General features: G+C 36.9%; 1 long non-coding RNA gene across 1 annotated transcript in view; it reads left to right on the top strand.

The window, feature by feature from the left end:
* Nucleotides 1-24,779, top strand: part of LOC123383428 — a 230,535-nt gene that overhangs the window by 43,716 nt on the left and 162,040 nt on the right. The window lies entirely within an intron of this gene.

The raw sequence follows: 24,779 nt of genomic DNA, 5'->3' as shown, positions 1-24,779 counted from the left end.
CTGTCTCCTTGCGGCAGTCTTGGTCTCTGGCTTACTTGCTTTCATTTCAGTGACATTTGAATTATTACAAGGTTTTGGCTACTGTGAATAAAGCTTCTAGAAATACTCACATACAAGTTTTTTTTTTAATAGAAGTTTTCATTTCTCTTGAGGAAATACCTGGGAGTGATTGCTAAATAATAGGTGGCAGTGGTCTCTCATTACGGTTTTAATTTTGCATATTCAGAATGCCTGATAATATTGAACATATTTTCATGTGCTTATTAGGATTTCACATAGCTTCTTGGTTGCAGTGTTTGTTCAAACCTTTTGCCCATTTTTTATTGGTTTGATTGTCTTCTGAATGAGATCTAAAAGTTCTTTTATCCATTTTAAGTACTTAAACTTGATACATATCTTTTCAGATATTTTCTCCCTGTCTGTGGACTGCCTTTTTTGTTTTTGTACCAATGCTAACAATGTTTTTTTGAAGAGCAAAACTTTTTTTTTTATGGTTCATTTGTGTCTTCTTAAGAAATTACTGTTTAACCCAGCTCACAAATATTTTCTCCTAGAAGTTTATAGTTTTCACTTATAGTTAAGTCTATGATCAATTTCAATTTTGTGTATGGGGAGAGGTAAGAGTTATGGTGTATGTTTTTACATACAATATCTAATAATTACAAAACAATTTTCTGATTAGGCTACACCATTTCCACTGAATTAAAAGACATCTGTGTCAAAAATAAATGCATCATATATGTGAGCTCAGTTTCTAGAACTTCTATTCTGTCATATTCTCCTAAATGCCAAAAACTCGGTCTTGATTTTTATAGCTTTATAATAAATCCTAGAAAGGAGATAGTACACCAACTTTGTTTTCCTTGTAAAAACAATTTGAGTTGTTTAGGTCCATTGTATTTTTATATGAACTTTATGGTGTACTTGTCAATTTCTACCCAAAAAATTTTCTTTGAATTTCAATTGGGATCACATTGAATATATGGATTGATAAGTGGATAATTTGCATCAAAACAATATTCAGTCTACTACGTGGCAATGAGAAAGAATGAAATATGGCCCTTTGTAGCAACGTGGATGGAACTGGAGAGTGTGATGCTAAATGAAATAAGCCATACACAGAAAGACAGATACCATATGCTTTCACTCTTATGTGGATCCTGAGAAACTTAACAGAAACCCATGGGGGAGGGGAAGGAAAAAAAAAAAAGGAGGTTAGAGTGGGAGAGAGCCAAAGCATAAGAGACTCTTAAAAACTGCGAACAAACTGAGGGTTGATAGGGGGTGGGAGGGAGGGGAGGGTGGGTGATGGGTATTGAGGAGGGCACCTTTTGGGATGAGCACAGGGTGTTGTATGGAAACCAATTTGACAATAAATTTCATATATTGAAAAAAAAAACAATATTCAGTCTTATGAGGTGCCTGGGTGGATCAGTCGGTAAAGCCTCCAACTTCAGCTCAGGTTGTGATCTCATGGCTTGTGAATTCAAGCCCCGTGTTGGGCTCTGTGCTGACAGCTCAGAGCCTGGAGCCTGCTTCTGATTCTGTGTCCCTCTCTTTCTCTGCCCTTCTCTCGCTCATCATTCGTTCTCTCTCAATAAATAAAACATTAAAAAAGTATTTGAAAAAAAACAATGTTAAGTCTCCCAATACACTAATATGGTAGATCTCTATTTTAGTTCCTTTAAAATTCTTTTTACGGTGTTTTGTAGTTTTCAGTGTATAGCTCTTGCACCTGCTTTGTTAAATGTATCCATACATATATCCTATTTGGGATACAAGTATAAATGGCATATTAATTTTTTTTCAGTTTCCAATCGTTGTGTTTTAGTATATTGAAATGGATTATTATTGTATTTTGACTTGACCTGTGACCTTGCTAATCAATCTGCATGCCTTTAATATTTTTCTTCTTGTCTATTGCACTGCCTAGAACTTCCAGAACAATGGTCAATAGAAGTGTTGAGAGAGGACATTCTTGTCTTAATCATAATCTTAGGAAGAAACCACTTAGTCATTTATCATTAAATATAATGACCTGAACTTCTTATGTAGATTCCCATTATTAGTTTGAGAAAATGTCCCTGCTCTTAGTTTAGTGAATGTTTTTATGATGGATGGATGTTTAATTTTGGCAAACATTTTCTGTATCAGTTGATGGTGTTTATTTTAATAACATTAGTTACTTTAATTTGGAGTGTGACATCAACTTTTCATTCTTTTTATGAACTTCTTTTAGTTACAAAACATCATTGTTTATGTATCTTCCTGTATTTTCTAACATTTGGCTGAATATTTCTTCATGCGGCAAATCATTTTATAGTTTTTTTGTCTTTTAATGTCTTTGGTTTTGTTATCAGGGCAATGGTGTCTTCATATAATGAGTTGAAAGTGTTTGCTCTATCTCTGTTTTCTGAAAGAATTTATATGGAATAAGTATGAATTTTTATTAAATATTTGGTAGAGTTCACCAGTGAAGCCATTCGGGCCTTATGATAGCCGAGTAATTGCCCCCAAAATACCAGATTCAAGTCTCTGGAAACTGTGAATGTTACATTAAGTGGCAAAAGATGCTTTGCAGAGATGATTAAATTAAAGATCTTGAGATGCAGAGATGATTTTGGATTATACAAGTGGACACTAAATGTTATCCCAAGTGTTCTTATAAAAGGGAGGCAGAGGTTAGATTTGAATAGATAACATTCAGATATTCTTTCAGGGGTTGATTTTAAACTTTGTTGAGGCAGATCCTGAATAGTCTTTATTACAGGGTTAATTAAATCTCACTAAAATAGTGTAGCCTTCTGGGATTTCTACCTGATGTCTTTTTATTTTGAGGTTTCTCCCATTTGGCTGATGAAAACACAAACTTTTCTCATCCTTATAGGAGCTGTAGTAACTTTCAGGTTTCTGTTTACAGAAGTTCTTTCCCCAGCCCTACATAGCCTATCTCTGTATAGTGTCCTCCTCTTCATTATCCTGTCCCTCAAATTCTAGGGACCACAAACTCCGTAAACATTGATACCCGTCTTAACAGCTCAGTGAGATCATTAGACCTTACTTGGTTTCATCCTCCCTCACACTGTGGCCTGGAAACTGATTCCAGGCAGTAAGTTGGAGTAACTGCAGAGTTTCATTTGTTTATTTTACCTTATGGACCACGATCCTGCACTGCCTGTTGACCAATGTCTGGAAATAATTGTTTAATGTGTTTGTTCAGTTTCCTAGTGATTTATGATAAAAGAGTGATTCTTGAAGCTTACTCTTTTTACAAGATCTTTTTTAGTTGTAATGCTCCACATGTTATAGCAAAATCTAAGTTTATTTCTGTTATCAAGGTGTGTGATTTGAGCAAACTGCTGAAATTTATTAAAATTTATCTGGGATAGCTGTGTGAATGGTATGGAAGTGTGTCCTAAAGTGGTGTAGAATTTTGGTGAAGAAGCGAAAGTCCTGGTGAGTGCTCTAGAAGAAATACTTGTTCCTCAGTAAATTAACATGTATCTCTTACTCTCAGTTCCATAATTTTTAAACTTGTTACAAGAAGAGTGCCTATTTTATAGAATTCTTGTGAAAAATAAATGATAAAATGTATGTTGAAAACAGCGCAATAAATATCTGGCACATTTTAGTGCTTATAATATGGAAGCTGTTATTATTTTGAAATGAAATATTCATGTGTATGTTTTCATGAAAGAAATGATATAAATGGCTTAATAAACTTTCATATTGCTGCAACAGGGACAAAAGAGATTAATGCGCGGATTCATATTTTTAGCATAAGTCAAGCATAAGTATTGTAGTATTTGGAGTATAATTTCTTGCAGGGCTAAGGAAGTTTGTTGTTTTATTTCCACATGGATGCCATTTTAACAAAAATGTATTGAACACATTATCTGTATAAGAGACTTTACTGGGCACATGGGATAACCACATATTAACGAGTCACTATCCATGCTATCAAATACGTTTTGATCTAAGTCGATTCTTTGAAAGAGCTCCTCTGTTACACAAGCATACAGCATGAATGATTTTGTGTGAAATGTTCTATATGTTGTACATATATATGTGGAAAAATGAATCAGCCCCAACATAACACATTTTATGCAATAATGTGGACCTTTTAATGTTTACGCTTTGGTTTCAATTACATATTTGCTGCTATTGTTTTCTGAACTTGGTCCCTTCTCTTATTTGTCATGCTCTCCTGTACATGGAGCCTGGTCCTGAGTCCTGCTGTCCCTCTTTTTCCCTTGTGACAGGTTCACATGATAATGAAAACTACCCTCTATAATTCCTCACCCCATACTCTGCCTTCTACACAGACTTTCTTGATACTCATGGTCCTTGAGTTTATCTCTACATTTTGCTTTTAGGAATTTGTATTGCACCAATGTTGTTCTGAAGGGATTATCTCTCAAAATCCATACACTCAGGCCAATACATACCATGATGTCTTTCTAGCTTTAGGTTTTTGTCTGCAATTATCACTATATAATTCATATCATAGTGTGCTTCAACTAGATGATTATATCAAATTCCTTTACTTTCCTGCAGTCTCCATATTCTGATCCAGAACACACTATGATTTTTAAAATCCTAAAGATAGATATTCTTCAGGAAAATAAGGGATAAAGACTGAAAAGAGGGGTTTGCCAGTGTTCCTTATTCTCTTCAGTTTCAGTACCTAAAAACACCCAGATGTTTACCACATTCTGTGCCATCTTTTACTTATAGGAGATCTTTTGTTGTCTAGATCACTCCTGAGTCCTTGAACTGCCGTTACTCAGTCATATAGCAATGGCAAGGCATAAGAGTACCCTATCTTACAGTATGCATTGTTCATACAAAGACATGGTGGGAGAAGGTTTACTTTATTACTTTGTATAGGGCAGAAATGATAGGCCAAGGGTGAATTCAAATTTAATTATCTACTGTATTACATGAGAAACAACAGGACAGGAAAGGGCTCTGTGACTTCCCTACTTCTCTAAGAATAAAGAACATGTTCCCAAAAGAAGGAAAAAGGACATTGTCAGTCCATCTATCCCAATGGGACTCTGACCTACAATCTTTGCTGCAACCTGCACGGGAAGCCAAACCATAGCCTCGGTGGCAATTAGTCCAGAATAGTTAGAACTTGGTCAATCACTGGAAGCTTCCCTATATTTTTCACCTACTTGTAACTCATGGCCAACCAGAGAAAGCAAAATGTGCTCCCCAAATAAGCATATACAATGCTTCACTTCTATGTAGCCTGTCTTCAGCTTCTGCATGCCAACAGCTTCTAATCAGGACAAATTGAAGCCTTTCTTTTTCAAAACTACAAAGCTTTTCAAGTCTTTTACCTGCCTTTAGCCTCTGTTGATTCTCATTGAGGTGAGCTTCCCTTGTTTCAATAGAGTAGTATCGCCAACAGGTTTTAAGGTTTATGTGGGGTTTTCTGAAGGGTTCCTTATTATGCCATTCATTATGATCAGGTCAGTATCATGTTCTTTCTGAAGTAGTTTCTGTTATTTCACAAGGAAGTGATTGCATCCTCATTCCAACTTGTATTAAGTGGGATCTCCTAGCATTTGGCATTTCATTACATAAATTCTTTGATGACAGGACAGGTCACTTATGTCTTTGTAACTCTAGTGCCATTATCAACAATGCTTTATAATCCAGCAATTGCACTACTAGGTATTTACTCAAAGGATACAAAAATACTTATTTGAAGGGACACATGGATGTGTTTATAGCAGCACTATCAACAATAGCTAAATTATGGAAAAAGCCCAAATGTCCATTGACTGATGATAAGGAAAATGTGTGTGTGTGTGTGTGTGTGTGTGTGTAATATTTAGCCATAAAAATGAATCAAATTTTGCCATTTGCAATGCCATGGATGGAACTAGAATGTATTCTAAGCAAAATAAGTCAGAGAAAGACAAATACCATATGATTTCACTCATGTGGAATTTAAAAAACAAAACAGATGAACATATGGGGGGGAAGAGGCAAACCAGAAAACAGACTCTTAACTATAGAGAACAAACTGAGGGTTACTGGAGTGGAGGTGGGCAGGGGGATGGGTTAAATGGGTGATGGGTATTAAGGAGGGCACGTGTGGTGGTGAGCACTGGGTGTTGTATGTAAGTGATGAATCACTAAATTCTGCTTATGAAGCTAATATGCTGTATGTTAACTAACTGGAATTTAAATAAGTTGATAAAAAAAACCCACGTGTTAAATATATTAAGTGGTCAAATCTGGAGCTTGACCTTGGGAGCCTAAGATTCAGACCATGAAACCTGACTATATTATATAGTCACTTGGCTATTGAATGTTCCTAAATGCCCCAAATCAGGTGTTAATGCATAATGCAATGCCAAATTGGATGTAGGGTAACCAACTGCCCTGGCTTCCCTGGGTTTTAGAACTGAGAGCATCATTTCCTGGGAAAGCCTTCAGTCCTGAGCAAATGGGGGCAGTTTGTCTCCTTAAAGGTGTGAATGAAATAATGTGAGTAGCACATTGTTAAGCATATTATACATATCAAAGCAAAAAAAAAAAAGATTATTTCCTTCTCCTCTTAAGTAAATACTAAAAAGTTGAGATAAGCTGACAATTGTAGAACTAACCTAGCATCTCCACCATTATGTAATATGAAAGCCAAAACTGCACCAAAGTCAAACAGGCAAGGAAGACTTTACTCAAGGCTGTTGGAATAAGGGAGAGAGAGTGAATTCACATTCACTGAAACAAAAAGTGGGAGTTTTTAAGCACTGGGGTGAGCTAGTGGAAAAGTACTGGAGGATGATAGGGAGGAGGTTAATTAATGGGATGTGTGGAACACACGGAGTTTATTCCTGAGTTTGCAAATGTTTTTTTTGTTTTGTTTTGTTTTTTGTTTGTTTGTTTTTACTGTGATTAGACCATCTGTGCTTGCTAATTGACATCCATTGAAGTTCCGCTTCTGTCCCACAGAGACTGAGAGATAGGGGTGCGATCATCCTATCATCATTGATATTTACTCTTCAAAGAGATGGTTCTCAGATACAGAGCAAGATGTTTCCTGAGTTGCAAAGCTAGCAAGAGGCTGAGAGAAGATTTACATACATTTCAAAGAAGCAAAGGAGGAATGAACAATTAATTGTTTTCTAAAGCAAATCCTTAAAGGCAGATCATGGGGCCTATAGTCAAGAAGAAACCTGTCTAAAGTTGAATCAAGCTAAAGGGAATGTTAAGACAGTCATAGTCAGTAGATGGTATCACTTCTTTCCTTCAGAATCAGTGGCCTTATTTTCTATTTCTTTCTGGGAAAGAGCCCAAATACCATTCCTTTCTCTTTTGTCTTGCTAAAAGTAGAACATGCTTTCTCTGTAGCCAACATTTACATAAGGGCATTATTGTATTTTATACTTTAAAAGGAGTCTCCCAAGAGTTTAGTAAGTATCACAGACTGAAGACAAAATATTTAAGAACTGCTCTTCATGTACATAACACACTTGAGATTTAACAGCATTTACAATGGTTGGCAGGTTTAGGAAACACTCCAAAATTTCTAGCTTGAATCACTGTCTTCTAGGCTTTATCCATAGAGGAACTTTTAAAGCACTCCAATAAAAACAGCACTATAGGCATTCCATCAGCCCCACAGTACTGGATGTTTAGACAATCCAGGTGCCCATATAGGCATCAGAAGAGAGCTCATAAAGAAGGTGGCTAAAAGGCTGAATTCCTGTGTGACCAGCCAGATGTTTACCATTTTGAAACAGGGTTATTGGAAATTTTTCCAGAAGGGCTCTTTTTTGCTTTGGTGTCAAGGAAGTTCCTGTTAGCGATTATGAGCAATGGCTAAATGTTACATTTCTCAAACTGCTTATATTTAACAAGTTTGTTTGCAGATTTTAGAGCTCAATTGGTTTTGCTCTATTTAGATCTTGTCCTTTTTTTGTCAAGAGCAGATCAATAGACTCATGGAAGAACGGATGATAGGTTAAAAAAGAACAGATATGCTCAACTTGAAACAACCAAACAGAAGCTGCGATGCATGAAGAAGTTCACCCTGGAAGCCTATGTCCTGAAGGCACCTGGCACAGGCTGAAGCCAGCACTGGAGGCACAAGAGCACATATGCAAACCTGCCCTTTGGCAGATGTGTGTGCTTGGGTTGCCTTTAAATAGCCAGATGGCCCAGTCTGACTTCAGAGCACTGAGAGTAGCTCAAATTAGAGGTAGTAACATTTGCATTTAAATAGCCCCAAGGAGGAAAAATTCAAAGTAATGTACCTATTAGAACGTAATTATGAGTGTGTATATTTGAGAAGGTTGACAAGAAAACTCTGAGTGGCACAGAAATTAGCACCTCTCATTCTTTCTATGATGGGTGTTTGTTAATCTTCTGTTTGTAATAAGTCATAGTGCCTTGATATTTGTAATACCATGAGATCCTTTTCAAAATGTGCCTTTAATATGATGCTAATGGTGATAGTAATATTAATAAGATTTGGGGGCTCTAAATATATAAGCACCTTACTGGATATTAATATGGCTATTTTAAAAAAACAGAAAATAGGAAATGTTGGCATGTGAAGACATTAAAACCCGTGTGCCTTGCTGACAGAAATGTAATAATGGTGCATCCTCTGAAGAAAATAATCTGACAGTTCCTCATTAAGCATAGAATCACCATAGGATCCATCAATTCCAATTCTAGATGTCCACCCAAAAGAATTCAAAGCAGGGACTTAAATATTTGTACATCTATGTTCACAGCAGTATTATTCACAACCAAAAGGCGGAGGCAACACAACTGTCTGTTAACAGATAGGTGGATGAACAGAATGTTGTGTGTCCATGCAATGGGAGTATTATTCAGGCTTGAAAAGGAAGGGAATTCTGGCACATGCTGCAACATGGATAGACCTTGAAGACATTAATGCTAAGTTAAGCCAGTCAGAAAAAGGCAACTACTTTATGATTCCACCTATAACAGGCATCCAGGATAGTCAAATTCAGAGACAGAAAGTAAAATGGTAGTTGATGGGACCTGAGGAAAGGGATAATGGGAGTTACTGTTTAAAGGGTACAGGGTTTCAGTTCAAGAACGTGACAAAATTCCAAACACAAACTGTAGTTATGGGTGTACAATAATGTATATATACTTAGTGCCCCATGTTTTACACTTAAAATTATTAGACTGGTAAATTTTATATCCTGTGTATTTTACTGCAATTAAAAATATGTAAACGTAATCTTGCTATTTGGAAGATAAAAGAATAGGAACTACAAAGAATTGGCCTCATTATTTGCATGGTGTACTGCAAAGACTTGATATGTACTATATCCATTCTGTTAATAAATGTGTACTAAAAGGCCAAACATATGAAAAAAAAATGAACACTAAGAAATGTACTTTTGCATTTCTATATCCTAGTGTTTTCAGATTTGTTTTCTGAAAGAAGAACATGATATCATTGGTGATCCAAAGCAAAAGAAATTAAAGAAAGACATCAGTTATTAAAATCTATTTTAAGTCTTGAATTATCTAATCTGTTCACTTTCAGCATTAAATGTGATTTGATAACTCCCAGATATAAGTGTCCTTTGGTGCTCAGCAAACCAAGAACATCCTTGTTAATATGATTAATTACTGTATGACTGCTTTGTCTTTGTGTATACTTTAAGGGACCTTTATTTTTATGTGATTGATTACTAGATAACTGAGAAAAAACCAGGGTTTGTAGAGCCATGACAGAATATTTAGTGTTGGTGCCTTGAAGTACAACTATGTTCTTTCACAAAATGTTGTTTGGGAACTGCTGTCAGAGACCATATTCTTTGTTGGATGGTTCCTGATCCAAGCAAGTATATATTCTTTAGCCCAAATAATGGGCAAAGAGTTTGTAGAGACTTGGAGCAAATTCATGCAGGACTAGCCATGAAGACTTGCATGATGTGTACTTGAGCTGGTGATATATTCTTACTCTAGAGTTACTTAGAATCTCACTCTGCTGCTTAATGTAAATGTTTAACATCAGCAAGTCTGTGAATGGATAAATGAACTATGGTGCATCTGGACAATGGAATATTATTCAGCACTAAAAGGAAATGAGCTAAGAAGTTAGGAAAAGAATGGAGTAACCTTAAATGCATGTTACTAAGTGAAAGAAGCCAATATAAAAAGGCTACATACTATAGGATTCCAACTATATGGCATTCTGGAAAAGGCAAAACTATAGACACAGTAAAAGATCAGTGGTTTAGTGGGATTGGGAGAGGGAGGGATTAATAGGCAGGGCACAGCAGATTTTTAGGACAGTGAAACTATTTTGTATGCCACAGTGATAGATACATGTCATTATACATTTGTCCAAACCTATAGAATGAACACCATGAACCCTAATGTAAACTACGGATTTGGGGTGACAGCGATTTTTTCACTATTGGTTCATTGGTTGAAACAAACATACCACTGTGGTGCAGGATATTGATAGTTGGAAGGTTGTGCATGTGGGGATGGGGGCAGGGGCGATGTGTGTGTGGGAACTCTGGTTACCTTCCTTTCTGTTTTGCTATGAATCAAAAACTGCTCTAAAAATATGTTTAAAAAATTAGAAACTCTACTTAATGGCAAGCAGAAAGTTAAGCACTTCATTGAGTTGATTGACTCCTTTGTTTTTGAGTTACTTAGAACCAGTATTGGAATTTGAGGGCATTGAGAATCTTCACTTAGACAGTTAATATGCCACTTGCTAGTGTGTAATCTGGGGCAAGTCACTTAATCTAGCTGAAAAGAGAGAAAATGTATACTTACTTTAATGATAAGATTAAATATAATGGCTAAAATATGTATAATATATGTAGTAATCTTAATTTATAAGTATTTAATAAATATTAACTTTTATTTGTTAAAGCCTAAAAATGCACTTCATATCTTCACAACATTTCCCATAATTGTCTTTCATGAAACAAATGTTTTATTATCTGAAATAAAAATAACTGATGAAGACAATTCCATGAAAACAGAGGCCCAAAGAGTTGCTTTTATTAACTATTTAATTCTGTTTAAATAGGTGATTTGGGTTCTGCCCATCTCTGTGTCCACTGACCAGATCAAGAGTAGGTCACCCCAAGTAGGCAGCTGTCTATATTCTAATTCTCAGAATGCTATAATGGAGATTTCACGTTGTTTTACACCAACACATTCAAATCAAAAGACTTACACTTTTATTTATTTTTTATTTTTTTTAATTCTTTTTATTTTTATTTTTATTTTTTTATTTCTGAGAGACAGAGCACGAGAAGGGGAGGGGCAAAGAGAGAGGAAGACACAGAATCTGAAGCAGGCTCTAGGCTCCAAGCTGTCAGCACAGAGCCCGATGTGGGGCTCGAACTCACAAATTGTGAGATCATGACCTGAGCCAAAATTGGACCATTAACCAACTGAGCCACCCAGGTGCCCCAGAAGACTTATGCTTTCAAATAAGAACTCGATATTCAAATATTCTACTGGCTATAATCAGTATAATGTAATAAACCATCTGAACCCTACTGACCACACCAAAAATGTATCCCATAGTTATTGGCAGCAGAATAAAAGCATGTGATTATAAAACAACAACAGCTAGTATGTCTGCTTCACCAATTCTAATTGTTAAGCTGTTATTACAACATAACATAGTTGTTAGTTTCATGATGGTAAATACTATCATTACACAGGAGTATTTTCAGTCTCAGTGTATAGTGTTGGCTTGTATTTCTTTTAAGTCTTTGTAAACTAAAGTAGAAAAAGGGAAATTTTAGATTTTATAAGAAACGTGGGCAAAATAATACATAACTGGGGCCTTAGGTTGTGTAAATTAGAGCCTGAGATGATTATATTCTAGTAAATTGAGAGATATGTTGACTTCTCAGGAAAAAATTACAGAGGCAAGATTTAGTTTTTTATATTTTCAGTAAACACTCATGATCTGACTGATCTCATATGTCAAATCAAGAAAACAGAAATGAAGCTATGTACAATGCTTTCAATCTGTTCTCCTGATTGAATTTTGTTTTTGTAATTTCCTTTTCACTCAAAGGGAATTATTTATTTCAAGAGAGGGCATCACGTTCTCTGTTATCTTGATTTTTAGAACGTTGCCAGGGTTGCTGAACCCTGGTCTTTCTCGCTGTTTGTGTGTGTTTGTATTCAGGGGTGAAGGGCTGGAGTGGTTAGCAGATCCTCTCTGGGCATACAACAAAGGAAGAGACTGTGCTGTTGCTGATGCGCTTACAATTTCCAAGGGTCAGGTGGTAATTTCGCTCTGTGAATCATAGCCTTGGACTGTTGCTGCTTGTGGCGAAGGGAGCCTTCATTTCATTTACAGAAAAATAAACAATGTCCTGCTTCTCTCCAAATGGGCTCCCAACTTTTTCATTTTTTTAATATCCTGGAAGCCATTAAATTTGTGTCAGCAAATTTTATATCATGCGTTTTCTGAAGAAACACATACATATACACACGTATGTACACATGCACAAAATAAAATTCCGATGTTTAGTCTTAAGAGGAAGCTTTAGTAAGTTAGTGATTGTGTATGTGGACAAACTTTGCATCTACTCTGACCCAATACCCTTGTGTTTACTTTTAAAAAAAGTCACCACTGGGTTCCCTGACTGACCACATCAGCTCCTAGAATACCAGTCTTTCTCTAATGATAGCTTCACAGAAGGATATTAATAATGATCACAGGAAAAGTAAAATATTCTTAGAAATGTGAAAACCACAGGGCTAAATTCAAAGAACAGTGAAGATCACAGGATCAGATCTTTAGAATTATTGGAATATGGCTAGTATGAATAGGAACTCTAGTCTTCAGTTATGATGTTAGACCCCGGTATCACCTGTAAAACCTGAAAAAAGTTCACTGAACCTTGGAACACTCTTTCCTTCCCTTGTTTCAGTCTCTGACTTCGTTTCCTTGAAACAGAAAAAAAATACCTCCACAAATTAAAGGGCTTTGAATGACAGAGCTTATCCCTGCAAGAGGTAATACTTTTCTTTCTAAAACTGTGGAAGTATGTGCAAACTTTAGAGATATGTGCAATCAAGATGCACAGAAAAAGCATTTGTCAGAATTTGGGGGCACGATGTTACATAGTGGAGTTCTACATGGCACAGTTGGAATAATAGTAGTTCAAATTGATGTGGAAATAGAGAAGTAAATCAAATACAGTTGCTGAATTTTGTGGGATGGAGACAATATGTGGATTGTATGGATTGACAATTCTGTAATCAGCATGTTGCCTTTGAGAGCTGTAGGAGAATAATCTTGCACTGAGCTGTATTGGATGTAAAACGTGGTAACTCTTGTTAGACAAGGCAATCCAGAATCAAAGCAATGGAAGAAGAAAATTCGGAAGACAATACCTTAGTCCTCTCCATATCTCAGGAAGAAGTAGTTAGCAGTCAGTTAATTTGCAATTTGTTGCATGTTATATGCATACATTAATTATGTGTCAACAATGTATAGAATCTTCTTTTGCTTGTGTGTGTGTTGTAGTGATTGCTTAATAAGTATTTGTTGATAGCCACATTTTTGCTTGTTGCTTAACCAACAGCTGTATGCAAAGGACATAAATTTCTATTTCTGGTCATAATATTCAGTATTTACAATAAAACTGGAAAAATTAAAAAAGTCAAAAGCATGAAAAGATTGAACTCTCCATCTCTGCAAATTGGGAACACAGTATTGTGTGTAGTACACAGGCATTGTCACAATCCAAGTTAGCTAATTAATTTTCTAGTTAATTTGAAACTTAATTGTTCCTAGAAATTGATACACTGTTTTCTGGGTGTTTTTAAACTGTGGATTGTAAACCTTTTTATGTGAAACTGTTAAAGAGTATTTTAGGCACTAGCAGAAAAGGAAGAGGTTTTGATATTGAGGTATGGGGAGGCTATTTCTCTCACTTTTGACAATGGAGTTTAGGTAATCCTGTCGAGGTTTAATTTTTATTTTATTATGAAAAAAATAATGTGTTTTCTAGAGCTGATATAACAAAGTATCACAGACTGGGGGTGGGGGGGTTAAACAGCAAAATTTCATTTCTCATAGTTCTGGAGGCTAAAAGTCAAAAATTAAGGAATTTGCAGGCTTAGTTTCTTGTGAGTCCTCTCTCCTTGGCTTACAGATGGCTGTCTTCTCTTTGTGTTCTCACATGGCCTCTCCTCTGTGTGTGTGCACCCCTGATGTCTTTCTGTGTGTCCAAATGCCCTCTTCTTTTAAGGACACCAATCAGATTGGGTTGGGGCCCACTCTAATGGCCTCATTTTACCTTAATCATTTTTTATTTTATTATTATTATTATTATTATTAGTTTATTTATTTTGGGAAAGAGAGAGCACACATACACACAAGTGGGGTAGGGACAGAGAGAGAGGGAGAGTCCCAAGCAGGCTCTCCATTATCAGTGTGTAGTCCGAGGCAGGGCTCTAACTGTGAGATCATGACCCAAGTCTGAGCAGAGACCAAGAGTTGAGTGCTCAACTGACTAAACCACCCAGGCACCTCCCACCTTAATCACTTTTTTTTTTTTTTTTAAAGGGCTTAGCTTCACATTCAGAGGTTCTGGGGGTTAGGGTTTCAACATAAGAATTTTGAGGGAGGATGACATAATTCAGCCCATAACAGTCACATTCATTAAAAATAATTCAAAATTGGGGCGCCTGGGTGACTCAGTCAGTTAAGCATTGACTTGGACTCAGGTCACTATCCCACGGTTCCTGAGTTCAAGGCCCGTGTCAGGCTCTGTGTTGACAGCTCAGAGCCTGGACCCTGCTTCAGATTCTGTGTCTCCCTTTCTCTCAGCCCCTCCCCAACTTGTGCTTGCGCTCTCTCTCCCTCCCTCTCTCTCCCAAAAATAAATGAACAATAAAATTTTTTTAAATAAGAAAAATTCAAAATAAGCAGAAAGTAATAGGGTGAAAAGGAAAAATCTCCCTCTACTCCTCTCTGATTCAATTTCCAAAGGACTTATTCTTAAGCCTTTGTGTGAAAGATTAATATGCTGTTCAGTAAACCTGTTCTTTTTCCTTCCTCGGTAAAAAGCTAGACTCTACTTACCAGTCTCCCTTATAGGTAAATGTAGGCCTTGTCACTGCATTTTGACCAATGAAAGGTAGTTCTGAGTGGTGTGTGACACTTTTATGCCAGACCCACAAAAACTTCCACATGTGTACCTTCATATTCTTCACCTACAGGTTGATAAAACTCACCATATTGAAGATGGCAGACATCTTAAAGGCCAGAATCACTAGTGAGAGGTTGACTTTGTCTCACAACAGAATAAAACATTTTGAATTTTACATGAGCAGCAAATTTACTTCAATTGCCTTAAACCAATGAGATTTGGGGACTGACCTGTTAAAACAGCTAGCATGATCTTAACTAAAACTTTAGAAGTATTCTAAATTGACACACATGCATGCATCTATGCCACATCATGTTAAGTACACATTTCTGCAACTTTCTTTTTAAAGACCACATAACATAAACTACTTGCTAGATAGTTACATAAGGATCTGTCTCTTTTTTTAATGTAGTAAAACTTATGCATTTACCATTTTAACCATTTGAAAGTGTAAAATCCAGTAACATTTGGTACCTTCACAATGTGTGCAACCATCACCACTATCTTATTCCAGAAAATATTTATCACTCCAAAAGGCAATACTTTGTACTCATAAAACAGCCACTCCCATTATCCCTTCCCCTCAGCACTAATAAGCACCAATATTCTCTCTGTTGATTTTCTCATTATGGATATTTGATATAGATGCAATCATAAAATATGTGGCCTTTTGTGTCTTGTGAAAGCATTTAAAGTATTTTAACATCTCTCAGTACTTGATTCCCCTTTATTTTTTATTTTTTTTAATATGAAATTTATTGTCAAATTGGTTTCCATACAACACCCAGTGCTCATCCCAACGGGTGCCTTCCTCAATGCCCATCACCCACTTTCCCCTCCCTCCCACCTCCCATCAACCCTCAGTTTATTCTCAGTTTTTAAGAGTCTCTTATGGTTTGGCTCTCTCCCTCTCTAATTGTTTTTTTCCTTCCCCTCCCCCATGGTCTTCTGTTAAGTTTCTCAGGATCCACATAAGAGTGAAAACATAGGGTATCTGTCTTTCTCTGTATGACTTATTTAACTTAGCATCACACTCTCCAGTTCCATCCACGTTGCTACAAAGGGCCATATTTCATTCTTTCTCATTGCCACATAGTATTGCATTGTGTATATAAACCACAATTTCTTTATCCATTCATCAGTTGATGGACATTTAGGCTCTTCCCATAATTTGGCTATTGTTGAGAGTGCTGCTATAAACGTTGGGGTACAAGTGCCCCTATGCATCACCACTCCTGTATCCCTTGGGTAAATTCCTAGCAGCGCTATTGCTGGGTCATAGGGTAGATCTATTTTTAATTTTTTTGAGGAACCTCCATACTGTTTTCCAGAGCGGCTGCACCAGTTTGCATTCCCACCAACAGTGCAAGAGGGTTCCTGTTTCTCCACATCCTCTCCAGCATCTATAGTCTCCTAATTTGTTCATTTTAGCCACTCTGACTGGCGTGAGGTGATATCTGAGTGTGGTTTTGATATGTATTTTCCTGATGAGGAGTGACATTGAGCATCTTCTCATGTGTCTGTTGGCCATCTGGATGTCTTCTTTAGAGAAGTGTCTATTCATGTTTTCTGCCCATTTCTTCACTGGATTATTCGTTTTTAAGGTGTGGAGTTTGGTGAGTTCTTCATAGATTTTGGATACTAGCCCTTTGTCCAATATGTCATTTACAAACATCTTTTCCCATTCCGTTGGTTGCTTTTTAGTTGTGTTGATTGTTTCCTTTGCAGTGCAGAAGCTTTTTATCTTCATGAGGTCCCAATAGTTCATTTTTGCTTTTAATTCCCTTGCCTTTGGGGATGTGTCAAGTAACAAACTGCTGCAGCTGAAGTCAGAGAGGTCTTTTCCTGCTTTCTCCTCTAGGGTTTTGGTGGTTTCCTGTCTCACATTCAGGTCCTTTATCCATTTTGAGTTTATTTCTGTGAATGGTGTAAGCAAGTGGTCTGGTTTCATTCTTCTGAATGTTGGTGTCCAGCTCTCCCAGCACCATTTGTTAAAGAGACTGTCTTTTTTCCATTGGATATTCTTTCTTCCTTTGTCAAGGGTTAGTTGACCACACTTCTGTTGATTCAATTCTAGAGTCTCTATTCTATTCCATTGGTCTATGTGTCTGTTTTTGTGCCAATACCATGCTGTCTTGATGATTACAGCTTTGTAGTAGAGGCTGAAGTCTGGGATTTTGATGTCTCCCGCTTTGGTCTTCTTCTTCAAAATTACTTTGGCTATTCGGGGTCTTTTGTGGTTCCACACAAATTTTAGGATTGCTTGTTGTAGCTTTGAGAAGAATGCAGCAACAGAAAGAAATAAAGAAACTGATCCCATTCACAATTGCACCAAGAATCATAAAATACCTAGGAATCAACTTAAAAGGATCTGTATGCTGAAAACTATAGAAAGCTTATGAAGCAAATTGAAGAAGATACAAAGAAATGGAAAAACATTCCATGCTCATGGATTGGAAGAATAAATATTGTTAAAATGTCAATAGTACCCAAAGCAATCTACACATTCAATGCAATCCCAATCAAAATTGGTTCCCTTTTATAGCTGAATAATAGTCCTGTGTAAGGATATGTCACAATTTGTGTATACATTCATCCCCTGATGGGCATTTGGGCTGTGTACACCTTATGGCTATTATGAATAGTGCTGCTATGAACATTCATGTACAAGTTTCTTGTGGGGGGGAATACCTGCTTTCAATTTGGGGGTTATATACCTAGGAATGTTGCATCGTATAATAATTCTGTGTTTATCTTATTTAAAAAAATTAATGTTTTTAAACTTTTGAGAGAGAGACAGAGCATGAGTGGGGGAGGGTCAGAGAGAGAGAGAGAGAGACACAGAATCTGAAGAAGGCTCCAGGCTCTGAGTTGTCAGCACAGAGCCTGATGCAGAGTTCGAACTTAGGAACTGTGAGATCATGACCTGAGCCGAAGTCAGACACTTAACTGAGTCACCCAGGCGCCCCTTTGTGTTTAACTTATTGAAGAACTGCAATCTGTTTTATATAGATGCTAAACCATTTTATATCCTCACAAGCAATGTATGAGGATTTGAATTTCTCCCTATCCTTACCACCACTTGTTGCTTTCCTTTTGAAAAATTATACCCATCCTAGTGGGTGTGAAATAGTATCTCACTATGGGTTTCATTTATATTTCTCTAATGACTAATGATGATGAGCTTTTTTTTGTGTGCTTTTTGGCCATTTGTACATCTGCTTTGGAGAAATATTTTTCAGTCTTTTGTCCATTTTATAATTGGGTTTTCATTTTGTTTAGTTGTAGAAGTTGTTTATGTGTTCTTTGCTAGATCCTTATCAGATCCATGATTTGCAAATATATGCTTCCATTTTATAGATTGTCTTTTAACTTTATTGTTAGTGTTCTTTAATGCATAATTAAAAAAAAAAGTTTGATATAATCCCATTTATTGTTTCTTGTTTGTTTTGTTGTCATACATTAAAAAATTACCAAATCAAAGGTCATAAAGATTTACCTTTTGAGTTTTTGTCTATGGTTAGCTGTTATATTTAGGCATTTGACCCATTTGGAGCTAATTTTTATAAAGTGTGAAGTAAGGGTCCAACTTGATTGTTTTGCATGTGAATATTCATTCGCCCCAGCACCATTTGTTTAAGAGACCATTCTTTCTGCACGGAGTGGTCTTGGTACTCTTGTTGAAAATCAGTTGGTCAGAGATGTAGGAATTTATTTCTGGACTCTGAATTTTATTCCATTGATCTTTAAGTTTGTCCTTATGTCAGTACCATACTCCTCTGATTATTGTAGCTTTTTAACTATTTTATTTTTATTTTTTAAATTTCTTTATTTTGATATTTCTTCAATCATTATATCATTTTAAAATTTTATTTTATTTTTTTTTAGTTTATTCATTTTGAGAGAGAGTGAGCATGCAAGCAGTGGGGAGAGGTGAAGAGAGAGAGAATCTCAAGCAGGCTCCACACTCAGTGCAGAGCCCAACATAGGGCCTGAACTCAAAACCCATGAAATCATGACCTGAACTGAAACCAAAATTCAGATGCTTAACCACCTGAGCCACCCATGTGCCCTGATTATTGTAGCTTTATAGTAAGTTTTGAAGACGGGAAGTTGGGAAATCTTTGTCTTCTTTGTTTTTTGTTTTAATTTTTTTTTCTTGCTGTGGTCTGGGAAATTGAATTTTAGGATCAGTTTTGCCATTTTTCCAAAAAAGGTATTTGGTATTTTGATAGAGATTGCATTGAATCTGTATATCACTTACTGAGTGTTGCTGTTATACCATTATGTCTTCTAATCCATGATCATAGAAAGTTTTCCATTTCTTTAGTCATTCTCTAATTTCTTCCAGCAATTTTTTTATAGTTTTCAGTGTACTTGGCTCAGTTATTGAATTTTCTTTTTATATTCCTCTTTGTTATCTTTATAAAATCCTAATAATTTACACTGTTGGTTTTTTTTTAGGGACAAATACATGAAATGGATATATAAACCAAAGTAACAGTATTAATTTCCCAATTTCAGATACTAGGCAACTGTAAGTTATAAAATTGGTGTGCTAAGGCAGGAAAGCCCCATTTGGGTGATTACACCCTTTCAGAATGGCCTTTGTATTGGGGCAGTGCTGGGATAGGGGGTGGCTATGGGTTAAATCTATCTTTTAATGTACTATGTTCTACAAAACTGAAATACCTTTCCCCCAAAGCTTTCTCCAGTGCTTTTTCCTTGACTCAGAGGCCTCCTGGATATTTCCAGGGAGCACAGATATGAAACTTCTTTCCCATTTTACCAATCCCACAGAAGTGAAGTAATGATTTCCCTAGAGTGGCTCACACCTTGGTAAAATAGAATAAATGTTAAACCCCATTGGTAAAATTTATTGATGAACGTAGGTCCTGTTATTGACTTTCTAATTTGTTATTCAGCTCTCTGTTTTATCATAATTAGCAACTTTCACATGCATTTTATTAAACACCCATCTGCATCCATATTTAACTGGCTAATGCAACATAAACATCTTGTGCACATCTGTCTACTTTTGGAGAAATACTGTTTTATGGGAGTGATGATTTCAGCTCAAATGCTAACTCTATTCTTAAAGAATCTGAAACCTTTCTACTGTACAAATAAGGCAGTGGTGGGATCCCAGAAATACAGGGATGGAAACGTTTGTCAGACGCTCAGCAGAATCTTAAAGATATCCTAGCTGAAAGCTATGCTGGGGAAGAAAGAAGGCTGAGGTATGAGGGACTGGAAAGAGAATCCTAATAGTCAAAGCTGAAAATCTACCAGAACACCTAAAGTGACCTCCTACATGAATTTGGATTTGTTCGTGGTGGAAGGACAGAAATCTTCCTGAGAAGGGAAAGGCTATGCTTTGAGTTAACACTCATAAAATGATTGTTACAGTCCTGTTTGACAGAGGGTTCACTAGAAGCAAAGGGGAAAAGTTGGAAGTTCTTACCAGAGTTAATGAGCCAAGGATTCCTGTGTGGTCATGATCCAGAGAATGTATTCAAGATGGAGTGGGCAGTGATGGCCGTAGTTCTTGGCTTCGCCCTGCAGGAGGGAGCTTCGCTAGGCAGGTGATCAGTGGAAGATACTCAAGAACTAGAGTGTCAGGGAGGTAATGGAGTACCTGAAACTTTGGAGTAAAGAGAAATGGCTAAGTTAACTTAAATCTAGCCAGAAATCCATGTTCAAAGTTTTACCTCATTGGATACTGTGGCTCAGGATAGCACCTCATACACAGAGGGCAGCCAATAAATGTTTGTGATAAGAAAGACTAAATAAGACTTGGAAGAATGCTATTTTTGATTTGAGGGTGCCAAAGTTCAGAGTGAAAGGAGAATTTTTTTTAAAGTAATAAAATTTCTGGGGCGCCTGGATGGCTCAGTCAGTTGAGCGTCCAACTTCAGCTCAGGTCATGATCTCACAGTTTGTGGGTTTGAGCCCCGCGTCAGGGTCTGTGCTGACAGCTCAGAGCCTGGAGCCTGCTTCAGATTCTGTGTCTCCCCCTCTGTCTGCCCCTCCCATTCTCATGCTCTGTCTCTGTCTCTCAATAATAAACGTTAACATTTTTTTAAAGTAATAAAATTTCATATGGTATAAAGAAAGAAGTTTTTACCTGGGAGTAATAACTGTTATGCTTAATTATTCTCAAAGAGTGGCTACAAGTATCTCAAAGAAATTATTCTTTTATTCTTAAATCATCCTGAGTGGACAGATTTGACCTGGTTGTGAAAAGTAAGATGTCTTCTTAGGAAATAGATGGTAAGCCAAGAGAAATTTGTATTATTATTACTCTTAGTTACAAGGAGAGAGGAGGTGGGATATGATGGGAATGCAAAAGAGTCTGAGAGGGTGAAGGAGGTGTTAAACCAAGTAGTTTTTTGAGTTTATTTTAAGAGAGAGAGAGAGAGAGAGAGAGAGAGAGAGAGAGAGAGAGAGAGGGAACACGCGCGCGTGTAAGCGTGCATGCATGTGCACACGCCCACAAGCAGAGGAGGAGCAGGGAGAGAGAGAATCCTAAGCAGGCTCTGTGCTGTCAGAGCCTGATGTGGGGCTCAAACTTACCAACTGTGAGATCAGGACCTGAGCCAAAACAGAGTCAGATGCTTAACTGAGCCACCAGGCATTTCCCCAAACCAAGTCTTAACAAGAAAACATGAACTTATGTTCATGGAAAGGAAAACAGAAATGTCTCTTACAGAGTTTTGATAATGATGTTAGAAAAGCGTTATCCAGTAGTAAATGTGGCTGCTACTATTCTGTAATCGTCCTCCATTACCTTACACTTTTAGTAAAAGTCTGCTACAGGGAGCAGTTTTTAAATTATGTAATTGAAGGGAAACCAGTGAGGTCCAGCATGGGATACTATAGGGCATATAGACAATAGCAGTCAGAAAAAGCATTGAAAATGCACAGAAACAAGAAATAGGTACAATATACATGAAGGAAATTGCAGCTCTCCCCACCCCATCCCAATTGAGGCAACCCCAGAAGATACATGAATGGCTCCATGAAAGAAGAAGCATTTGATCCATGCTTTGGTAGCTAATAATGGATAATTAGGTCCTGCTTTTGAAGGGAAGAACCTAAAAAGAGGGGCAAAGATAGAACTTCTAGTCAGTTCAGCTCTGGCATTGGTTAAATACATGATAATATGGAATGTAAGTGGCAAAAAAGATTGTATACACTATCAGGCCCATCAATTATAAGAATAAAGAACTGGGAATCACTTTTGGAAATGGACAACTATTTAGAGCTTTTGATATACCATTTCACATTAATTCAACAGTTCCATTATGACATGAAAGGCTAGGCTCATCATTACCACTTGTGGAGCAAGTGTGATAGTATAAGGGAGAGAATATAAACTTCTGAACCAAGACTCTCATGAGGAGAATGAAAGAGAATGGATCGTGGAGGTAGAATTTTTAATATTTAGTAGCTGATTGAATGGTGGTAAGGAGTGTATGTAACAAATTATTCACAAAACTTACTGGCATAAGACAATAATAAATATTTACTATCTCATACAATTCCCAAGAGTGGTTTGGCTGGGTGGGGGTGGGAAGTTTGGCTCGGGATACCTCATGAGGTTATAGGCCGATGTCAGCCAAGGCTCTTGCTATATGAAGGCTTGTGCGAGGCTGGATTACCCACCTCAAAGGTGACTCACTCACATGGCTGGCAAGGTAGTGCTGGCTGCTGGCAGGAGGTTTCAGTTGTTCTCCACGTAAGTTTCTCCCTAAGCCTGCTAGTGTATCTTCACATCTTGGTGGCTGGCTTCCCCCAGAGTGAGTAATTGAAGATTTCAAGGTAGAAGCTGTAATGTCTTTTACAACCTAGCTTCAATAGTCTCACACTGTTACTTTTACAATATCTTCCTGGTCATCTAGGTCAGCCTTAATTCAAAGTGGGAGAGGAGTATACAAGGGTATGGATACCAGGAGGAAAGAATCATTGGGGGATGTCTTGGTGGCTGGCTACCAAAGTGTGGTTTCCTTTGAGGGAAGGAAACCTCTACTTTACATCCCTGGATACGAGCCCAGTGTATGACCAATCTGAAAAATGAAAGATGACTTTGATCCTTTGAGTTTGTATAATTGAGAGAATCATAGCTCTTGTGCTTTATAGAAGTAGAGATGGAGAAGCGTGTTTGAAAGGAAAGATAAGTCTGATTTCTTTTTATATGTTTTCTTTGAGGAGAGAAATATTTGGAAGAATGTATTTATTTGATTTTAAACCCTCAAATCTTAAAGGCTAATTGAAAGAGACAAAGTTCAACACATACTCTTTTATATTCAGTTCCTTCCAAGTGCCTGAATTTCATTGTGAATAAGAAGTGGCATGAACCATTGCTTCATTTTAGATGAAACTTTTTCCTTTTTGGCAGCTGCTAAAACATGGAAGGAACTAAAAATGTTCAGTGTGGTGCTCATGGAGATGTGATGAGGCTCTAAAGATTTTTAAAGGGGCAAAATACAGATGACTTAACATTCTGTGCTATATAAAAGTTAAGAAATTACAAAAGACATTATAGTAGACTTGCAGTTTTCAGAAGTGCATTTGTCTTTGCCATAAATCCAAATCCCTAATCTCTGCTGTCATTTTGTAATGATAACAGATAATATGACTGCATGTATCTACTGCAATCACACAGAGCCAGACATTTAATAACACGCTGCCTCAAGACTCTCTCTTGTCTTGCTTAACCCAGATGGGTGCTATTCTTACACCATGCATTTGAAGGTTCATTTATTCCTTTAATTATTATAACTGCAGATACTACCCAGAGACCTTTAAAGGTAACTATGAATGTGTATATTATGGAGAATCTAATAGTTTGCTTGAGAGTGTATACCTCATTCCTTAGCAAAGCATCATGACTTCGTAATATTGCAGCAGGTGTATAACCTGTTCATTAATATCTGATGTTTGAGAATTGCGAGTTGTAAACATCTGACCATCAATAGTAAAATAAAACTGTTTCAAGAGTCTAATTTCCTGCTACTCTCCATCCTGTGTTAAGTGACATAAATGATTTATTATACCGTAATGTCTATTTGTGCAGGGTGTTCTTTTTATTCATGTTAAAATTAGCCACAACTTTTATAACAAAAGAGTTGTCTAGTTTCCAAAATATTTCTTGGAAGATCCATTTTAGCACAGGATTGATTTCATGTTTTTCTCTCAATGATTAGAGCAACAATGTTTGCTACCTGCCCAATCTGTCACTGGCTACGTTGGGGGAAATTTGAGGTGACACTAATGAATCTTGCACTTGTAGGGCAGCTGAACAGGCATACAGCCAAGAGGTGAAGAATCTTGGATATGGTTAATGCAGGAGCTATTCTGTCTTAGAGGAAAAGACACGAAAGCTGCGACTAACGTTAAACAGAGGCCTTCTCTTTTCTGTTGTTGATTTTCTTCCTTTGATTTTTTTCTTTTTTGGTCCATTTGTTTGCAGTCCTTCTATTCCATTGCACTTAAGTATGCAATTTAATAAGGATTAATTTTAAGGAGACTGAAGCCCACATTTAACAGTATTAATATTGAGGCCATACAATTGAGAATGACTCTTATAAACAGTGGTTATTAGTGATAAGA

This window comes from Felis catus, chromosome X (assembly GCF_018350175.1).
Source record: "Felis catus isolate Fca126 chromosome X, F.catus_Fca126_mat1.0, whole genome shotgun sequence".
NCBI lineage: Eukaryota > Metazoa > Chordata > Mammalia > Carnivora > Felidae > Felis > Felis catus.
Note: the sequence above shows the minus strand (reverse complement) of the source record. Positions and strands in the feature narration are given on the sequence as shown.